This window comes from Oryzias latipes, chromosome 24 (genome assembly GCF_053564925.1).
Source record: "Oryzias latipes strain Hd-rR chromosome 24, Olatipes_Hd-rR_3.1".
In the NCBI taxonomy this organism is placed as follows: Eukaryota; Metazoa; Chordata; class Actinopteri; order Beloniformes; family Adrianichthyidae; genus Oryzias; species Oryzias latipes.
Window position 1 is genome coordinate 2,184,403 of NC_136260.1, and position 9,364 is coordinate 2,193,766.

The 9,364-nt window shown below is 43.1% G+C and overlaps 2 long non-coding RNA genes across 2 annotated transcripts; both read right to left on the bottom strand.

Moving 5' to 3' along the window:
• Positions 1 to 342: 342 nt before the first annotated feature.
• LOC144990193 (uncharacterized) lies at positions 343 to 5,424 on the bottom strand. Its single transcript, XR_013654183.1, has 3 exons — positions 5,293 to 5,424; positions 573 to 654; positions 343 to 496 (listed from the first exon to the last, which is right to left on the bottom strand). It is a non-coding gene; the product is annotated as an uncharacterized LOC144990193 (long non-coding RNA).
• Positions 5,425 to 5,609: 185 nt separating this feature from the next.
• Positions 5,610 to 6,155, bottom strand: LOC110017707 (uncharacterized). The gene is made up of 3 exons (XR_002293202.2): positions 6,035 to 6,155; positions 5,879 to 5,967; positions 5,610 to 5,793 (listed from the first exon to the last, which is right to left on the bottom strand). It is a non-coding gene; the product is annotated as an uncharacterized LOC110017707 (long non-coding RNA).
• Positions 6,156 to 9,364: the final 3,209 nt, after the last annotated feature.

Consider the following 9,364-nt stretch of genomic DNA (forward strand, 5'->3'; position numbering starts at 1 on the left):
CGGTGGCGGAGTAGGTGCTGTGGGGTTAGAAATTTGTCCGGTTAGTTCCAAAAGAGTTTGAGTTATACTGTCAAGGCGACGGAAAAGATCCTGTTGGGCCGAAGACATCTGAGCGAGAGCGTCCGCTTGACGGCCGAGAATAATTCCTTGTTGCGATATGGTGTAGCGGAGTCCTTCCGGGTCAGCTGGGTCGGGGGTTTGGCCAGTTCGTTCTGTCATGATTAGTCTAACGTGACAGACCCAGATGCTGGAACCCGGAAGAAACTGAGGAGGCGAAAGTTAAGTATGAGAGTTTAATTATAGGTAAGTGGTATTTGTTCGTAGGCTTGACAGGATGAGTCCGAGGGCCTGAGTTTGAGTCGTTGGCTTGAAGGTTCGGCGCGGCTGGAGGGATTCGGCAGGAGAATTTCCAGAGTGGTGAGGCAGTTGGCAGGCGGCTTGACGTGGGACCAGAGCTGACCATGGAAACCAGGTAAGAACCCGAGGACGAATTACCCTGTCGGCGAGGCAAGGTTAGATTAGCAAGAGCCAAAGACATGGAACGAGAGATTAAACTTGACCAGACTAAGCACCGTTGAGGAACAAAGAACTGGCGTCGAATACTGGTGGTGGATCTCCTTAAGAAGCGGCAGTTGATGAGATGAGTGGAGTCAGCTGGTCACGTCCGGAGAGAGCAGAGGAGTAAGGGGGAGGAGTCTGACAGAGGCACCATGACATTTTTCAGGCATCTGGGGCATTATTTAAGCTGATTTGAAAGCAGTAAAGAAGTGGGATTTAGTACTTAACTTCTGCTCTATCACTGTTGACAACGGTGGCGTTTTCTACACTGACTCCCCGGGTAATAAATGATCCTGGTTAATATACCAGAAAATACAGAAATATGTCTATTAAGACTCTCATTCATGGATTCCATCATAGAGGTTTAAAGGTTGTCATCTGGACTTGGTTTTTAAAGTTGAAGACGTTTCACCTCTTATCCAAAAAGCTTTGTCAATTCTGAATTAGCTGGTAAAAGAGCTGGTTTATATGTGCTCATGGAGGAGGAGTCAGATCTGAAACTGGATGGTGTTGTCAACTTAGACAACATGGTAGTCTTGTGAGAAACTGGATAAGGTTTTTTTTCATTTTGTGTTTTTTGTTCATTTAAGTTTGGTGACAAAACCATTACTTATTACCATTACTATTTAACATTGTTATGCCCCTCTAGGTACCCCTGGACCAGTGTTTTTCAACCAGTGTGCCGCGGTACATGGTCAGGTGTGCCATTGGAGATTACCCATTTTAACTGATCTAAAAACATTTTCAATCTCCAGGATATCAGCTCTGTGTTCATCCAAACAGGCCCTAATAAAACACTGAGTAGTTAGGAATATGAAAAACCATAAAATTTGTACATATATTTGGCAGTTAGTTTCTGTCATTACAAGGTTCGGACTCGTTTACGCGAATCCTGGCAGTTGGAGATCTATATAAAAGATTGATCCAATTTATAAAATTTGTACCCAGTCCAAACTTGTCTAGCGTATTAATAGATACTCCTACTCAACAAGGTCGAATGAATTTAAGTATTTTTATCTAATTGACCATCATCTGGATCTGTAAATCATTGCAAATTGGGTAAAATCAGAATAGAAGTAGATATTTCCTTCAGAATGAAATGTTTCCTTTTTTCTGTAGAGACACAGAAGATCATCAGGCGCATGAAATCATTGCTCAGTTAGCAATGGCAATTAACCACTAGAAGGTCAGCGGGTTCAACATTTGCCGGTCAGATGTATGGGACGGGGTTGTTCGAGGATTTCGACGCAGCACATACTCTAATAATAATGACTTAATCATCAAATTTACTGATGAAGCTGGCTGCTTTGAAGGATTGGATACAGGTGGGCCAAGGAGGGAATTCCTCACACTTCTTATGAACCATTTAAGAACACGTCCCATCTTCCATGGACCTCAAGAAAGCCGTTATATTGTATATAATTCAAAAGGTGTGTTTATTTTCCCCCCAGAGAAGTGTTAGAATTAATAAGAAAAATTGGCATTTGCTTTTTTCTATTAACAGACCTAAGTAGCAATTAACAAATAGGATTTCTTTGCCCTGCACAACAGCCAGGGAAGATGAGTATTTTTTAGCTGGAAAGCAGATAGCAGTATCCATTGTACATGGGGGACCAGCACCAAATTTCTTATCATGAACCTGGTCAACAACATGATAGGGAATCCAAGTTTCAACGCCACCGTAGAAGATGTGAAAGATGAGGAGATAGGAAAAGTTCTACATCAGGTAGGAGTGACCTGAGCACAGGAAATGGATATACCAAGGAAACATAGATTTCATTTAATTTAAACCTAGATTGCACTTGAATGCCAAATTTGTTTTGATAAAATGCTGTTATTTATTGATTGATTTTCTCCTATATATCTTTATCTTTTTTAATGGCAAATGCATGTTTTTTGTTTGTTTTTCCTTGAATAAACCATTTATTTTTCTTATAGGTCCTGGAAGCAGACTCGGACGAATCTTTGCAAAGTATTATGTTGTAAAACAGCACCATGGTCCAAAATGCTGGATGCCTCTGGGTAGTGAGGACTTGTGAGAAGCAGGCTTTTGTGGAGGAGTATCTCAGATGGGACATTACAGACAGAAACCACAGTTCCATTCAACAATAAATTATTTGGCATTAATTGTCAAAAAAATATGTTACATTAAAATCTTCTAAGACTTTTAAAGCTAAGTAGTCTATATGAAATCCATAGACAGAACAGCCATTCACTTTAAGATATTCTGATTATTATGAAAAACCTAGTTAAATAGTATCCGTGGAATCTGAGCCCCTACACTGAAAACATGAGAGAAGTGGGGTTTTACTAAAAGCAATGTTATTTCTTTTTTAAGAAGGGTACAGTACAGACCAAAAGTTTGGACACACCTTCTCATTCAAATGAATGGACAGGTGTGTCTAAACTTTTGGTCTGTACTGTAGATGCTATTTAATGTTACAGCATTGTTGCAAACTTACTTAAAAAATTCTTAAATTAATCACTATATTACTGACCTGAAAAATAATCTTAATAAATTGCAAAGTATTGACTCTCTTTAAATGAACAGTCTCTGAATGTTTCTGTTTATGCAGATGAATGCTTGCTATTATCAGCCCTAATTGAAATATTAAACGTGTTTTTGGTCCCTGCAGGGTTTAAAAAAGTACCATCAACAACTTAAAAATCAAGTAAATTAAATTGTAGAACTGATGAGAGGAGAACTGCACCGTAGCTTGAGCCTGCTGGCACTGTTTCAGGGCCCCAAAATTTTACATCTGGGGCTGTCAACACCTCAGATTTTCCAAACAGGGCCCTGCCATACTGGGCAAAGAGCTCTTGGTAACAGCGCTGGATGATGTTCATCCCCAAAACGCCCGGCGCCTGTAAAGGTCCTCCACCGGGAATATCTTTAACTACTAGCACACCACATTGTGGCAATAACTTGCCACAAAGTCCCACTTCCAACTCCAAGTAGCCAAGATATGGTTTAGCCAGCCCGTTAGCTGCCCTCAATTGTAGCCACTGGCAGGAGCGAAGTCGCTCTGGTCCCCGTGGCTCAAAATGCTGCTTGAAAAAACTTTTCGTGATGGTGGATACCATGGACCCAGTATCCACTAAACACGAAATGGAACGGCCCCCCATGCACACCTGTAAATGAGGACAAGAGGCCAGAAGTCCATCAAACTCCCTCCTGGAGCCAGAGGTTCCCCCCTCCGAGCTGTGGCTCAACAACTCGGTGGGCATTAGTTTTCCGATGGTGATGGGGTGTTATTATTTCTCTGGCGGGACCTTTGGGTAGGCGAGACCGGGCGGGCCGAAGGAGCCACCCGAACGCCATCACAATCCTGGGCAAAATGCCCAGGCTGCTGACACCTTCTGCAAATAATGGGACCACGACGAGGGGGACGATTGGCCTGGATAGGATTCTGCAGGCGCAGCAGGTCCTGAGACATCTGGAGGATCTGTTCTTGTTGCAGTTGTAACATCTCCTTTATTTCCGTTAGTTCTGAGACCGGAGGAGCTGATTGGGAGCTACCCCCAACGCTGCACTGGAACCCGGGAACTGAGAAACTACGACCCTGCACCCCTCCAGGGAGACCCTCCAGCTCCCATTGCATTGCCTCACCCCTGACCTCCAGCAAAGTAGCGGTGGGCTGTCGCCGCACAAACTGCTTCAATTCACGGCGTAGGGTGGAGTCAAAAACATGCTCAACAAATTGATCCCGCAGCAAGATCGCTGCGTTTGGGACACCACTAGGTGCAGCTCCCTTAACTGATGCCATGAGGCTCATTAAAGCAAGGGAGAATTCTTGCAGCGTCTCACCTTCCTGCTGCCGACGAGAGAAGAAAGCTTCCTGCAAGGCAACATAGGAGTCCGTGCAGCCATATAGTTCCTGCAGTACTGCAATGACCCTCGCCGGGTCCTCTCGATCAGGGCTAGGGCGATATTTAATTTCGTTGCGAGCCTCTCTTTCCAGGTGATCGAACAAAAAGAACGCCTGATCAGCTGCACTTAGCTGGCGAGCCCTCATGCAAGCCTGCACTTCCTCAAGCCACTCTGTAAGCCCAATGCCGGTACGTCCTCTAAACATTGGACATTTTCTATCACGAGGGACATACAGCAGTCTCTCTACTACTGGAGGATTGGTTGAAGGCCCAGCCAAAGCGGCAGGTGCTACACTAGGGCCAGGAGCTGCTGCATGTTGCTGCCGCAGCCTCTCATTTTCAGCCTGCAACCGTGAAACCAGGTCTGTTAAATCCTGAATTTGTCCTTCCATTACTTAGCCTTGGAGAAAATATATATATAAAAAATAAAATCTATCACTCTTCCGGCTTATTAGGACCCCAAGTTACCTGAGACTAATCACCTTCCTCACTTCCGAGCGGAACTAGCTGCTGCTTCTTAAAAAATAAATAGTTAAAAACAGAACTAAAATGTTCGGTCTGCGTGTGACCAAAAGCACAATATAATTTAACTTTAAAAACCACACGTCTTTGCCAAGTGTGCGATCCTGCCGACAACGCCAATTGTGGTCCCGAGGGAGTTTATTTTTCTTTTGGCAGATGCACACAAACAGGCAGGAGACGGAGGTATCAAGAATAAAATTGTTTTATTACAAAACGTTAAAACCAATTAAAAATGGACCCGTTTAAAAGACATGCACAAACAGATTCAGTATGCTGAGGACCAGAAGACTTAAGGGAGGTGGAGGCTCCCAGAGAACAAAGATAAAATTTCACCCCACTCACGTGATGCAGACCACACACACTTGTGAACCCTTCACCCAAGGACACGTCACTCCAAACTGGGGGGATAGCCTCCACCTAGAACTCAGGGCTGGCACCTGAGTCCTCAGCACTGAGGGAGGGGGGGAAACAAAGGTGGATTACACAATAAAATGCACAATTAAAACACAATTCTAAAAGAATTGTATAAAAATGCTTAAAACAAAATAAAAGACACTCTCGTGAGAGTAAGTCCGCCCCTAGGGTGCTGCTCAAAGGACGGAGCGCGGCCGAGCTTTTATCCTCGTTGGTGGTGCAGGAGGATTCAGGCGTGACGCCCCGTTTAGTCCTCCGTTGCTCAGGCTCAGAGGCAGCTGAGGAGCACCCGGGCCCGGCAGAATCCTGGTCAGGAGTCCGCAGGGATTCTGATCACGAGCGGTGACAGTTCCTTAAAATATTTCTAAAATTCAATATATAAAAAGCAGCAGCTGTTCAGCAGGTGGGAGCGTCAGAAAGTCCCCGGCGCTGCAAGAACAACAAACATTACCAAAATAAAAACAACAAAAAACAGCTTAAAGGCAAGCGCAGGACTTGACCCTCGCCGGCTTACCAGACAGACTGTTCGTCACCTGGGAGGCGCGCTCAATTGCAGAGGCTGTATTTGGCTTCGAAATCTGTGCCTGCAGTTCTCATCCGGTGCTGAAAGAGCGTGTCAATAAGAGGCAGCGAACAAACTCCTGTCATTAGCCTACCACCGCTACTTTACCTGTGAGGCCAACCGGAAAGTGTGCAAACAGGAAGTGGGCGGTTCCAATGGCCAAATGCTGCCCATGGCCAAGTGAAGGCTTCTTTGCTTTTTATAGCGCCCCATGAGGCCACTGCTAGTGATTATCCTCCCCACTGCACCTGAGCCAATTAATCCTGCCACATCTCCATGGCCGCGCACCAAAGTACATCTCTGACATGTTAGTGCTATATGAACCATCTCGTACTCTGAGGACATCAGGGACCAGCCTCCTTTTGATGCCCAGAGTCAGAACTAAACAAGGGGAATCAGCATTTCAATATTCTACAGTTATAACCTGGAACAGCCTCCCTGAAGTCGTAAGACAGGCTTCTTCTGTGTTCATGTTCAAATCTAGACTTAAAACATTTCTGTTTAGCCGTGTATATGACTGAAAGGTCCTATCTGCACTTTTCTTACCTTTCCTTCCTTTATTTTTAAATCAATTTTCAAATGTTTTCTTTTCTTTTAAAGTAAATTTTACGTTGGTTATTTCTAGATGTTTTATTCTAGATGTATTGTGATTTTAATGCATTTTTCTGTTTTGTGAAGCACCTTGAATTACTTTGTGTACGAATTGTGCTATACAAATAAACTTGCCTTGCCTTGCCTTGCCTTTATTCAGACATACCTCTGGTTTGTCTGAAGATTCATGTTAAAGTAAAATATGTCCAACACAAGAGGCCCTCAGCTTTCATCTGTTTGCCCAGCTGTTGGACAGGACAGGTTGAAGACATCCTGGTAATTGTACAGAAAGGAATCTGTTTGTTAAACGATGTATTATAAACCTTTCTACCCTGTTATTGGATGCAGGTCCTGAAATCCATAAAGGATGTTAATGAGCCCAAGTTTCTGTCCCATGATATTCCCCTGTTTAACGGAATCATCAGGGACTTATTCCCAGGTGTCTCCTGAAGGAATTTTACTATATTTTTGCTCTTCATTTCATTAGGGTTTTCAGTCTTACTTTTTATTACATTGAAGATTGGTCATGTGCTGATGTGTGCTTTAATGTTCTTTGAACTTTGAAGAAGCTTCCTTAAGTTGCATATGTGAGAAGGTTTTGACTTCTGCTCCAAAGCTCACCCCCATGCAGAGACTTTGATTTTCTAATGCCATTTGGAGACCTGGGCTGTGATGGTGTCAAAGATCATAAATTAACCATCTCTCTGACTGATTCAATGTGTGGGAAGCTCTTAAGGAGCCAGCTCACATGGGAAGAACAAAGCGTTAAGACCGACTACCTGCGGTGAAAGTTTCGGCCACCTATGGAGGACCACAGGTGGAGCAGAGGCCAGATGCTGTGATTCCAAGTATGGACTGAAGGAAGTGGGCAGGCTCCTCTGTCAGCCAATCCAAGCGGCCAGAGGCAGAGATTCTGACAACATATTTAAAAGGGCCGTGCTTTGGAAAAAGCTTTGTTCCCAGATGGCCTCATGTGATGCGGATTGTAATTTCTTACGTTTTGATGGTTTTGGATTTGGGAACCCAGATCGATCTGTTTTATTTTGTTTAGAGCTCTTTGTTAGGAACAATAAAAACTCTTAATTTTATTCCGTTCGCATTTTCTGGTCATTCTCCCGATTTTTGGAACACGCATGGAAGAAATCTCAAAGCGACAGATTTCTCTTTTCTTCACTCCCTTCCTGTGGCTGACTATGAAGTTTGACATCCTAACTTATTCTTTTACGATAATTTCAGAAATGCTTTGATTTTTCTTTGTTCTTTTTTACTTTTTCTTTAAACCTGTTTGACTTTCATATTCCTGTCAGCTTTTCTTAGAGGCTGCTGAAAAGAGCAGCAAAATTTACAATGTCCAGCCAACACAGTTCTCCCTGGACAAGCTGATCCAGACGCATAAGATGATGAAGCTAGGGCTTGGGTATGTCTTCCTTTTAGATTTCTTTTTGTCTTATTTGTGTCCTGTTGCTTAGAGATTCGATTTAGACCATATGTACAGTGATCCCTTGCTATAACGCGGTTTGATTTTCACGGTTTCGCTACTTCACGGATTTGCATCGTGCATTGTGTTCTGCATTCTGATTGGCTAAAAAGTCACTCCACTTCTACTCTACCTGTGCGTCAATAACAATGCAGTTCAATATGTGCACGTACGTAAATCAGCTTGCCAAATTTTCATTACTACGAGCAAATTCTCTTGATGGTGGCATGTCGGTGTATAAGGATCTTTTTGCAAAGCAGAAAAAAGAGCGACAACAACTGCCTATCACTATGTTCTTCTCCCGAACAAACACAGCTGCACCGCGGGCTTCAAAAGCAGAAAACACTGCAGAGCGGAGTCAGGATGCAGCGGCTCAGTCTGTAGAGCAGTGAAATACATCTGAGTCACTATTTGTCCCACTGTACTTTGTATTTTTTTCATAATCATTTTAAATTTTCTCCCGTTTAATCCAATACCCGGGTCGCGGTGGGCGGGGCTAATCTCCGCGATTTGAAGCCTTCTGTTCACATTCATTAAAATTATCATTTGACAGTACAGTACAGAGTTATTTGTTGAAAAAAAGGTTTCTAAAGTACTTTTATTTGTGAAACAAATGCTTGAGCCTGTAAATTTGTTTGTTCTTTCTTTTCTATGTATAATAGAGTATTTAATTGTATAATGATAGTTTAAAAAAATAAAGATTTCTACTTCACGGATTTTGCCTATCACGGGGTCTTTTTGGAACGTAACCCCCGCGAAAAACAAGGGTTTAATGTATATATAATATATAGATATATATATTATATATATATATATATATATACATACATAAATATATGTATAAACACCCCTCTTACCTTTCCGTGGGTGGTTTCTCACACACAAGCTCGGGTCCTCTACCAGAGGTCTGGGAGCTTGAGGGTCCTGCGCACTATCTTAGCTGTTCCTAGTACTGCGCTTTTCTGTCTAGCTTGAGTCGCACATATAAAAATGCTTTGATTACATATATATACATATATAGATATATCTATATATAACTATATATATAGATATATATATAAAAAAACCCGCCCCTCTCACCCTTCGCGGGGGGTTTTTCTCCTCCAAGCTCGGGTCCTCTACCAGAGACCTGGGAGCTTGAGGGTCCTGCAGTATCTTAGCTGTTCCTAGAACTGTTCTTTTCTGGACTGAGAGGTCTGAGGTCTTTCCAGGTATCTGTAGTAGCCACTCCTCTAGCTTGGGGGTTACTGCCCCGAGTGCTCCAATTACCACAGGCACCACTGTCACCTTCACTTTCCAGGCTTTCTCCAGTTCTTCTCTGAGTCCCTGCTATTTCTCTAGTTTCTCATGTTCCTTCTTCCTGATGTTCC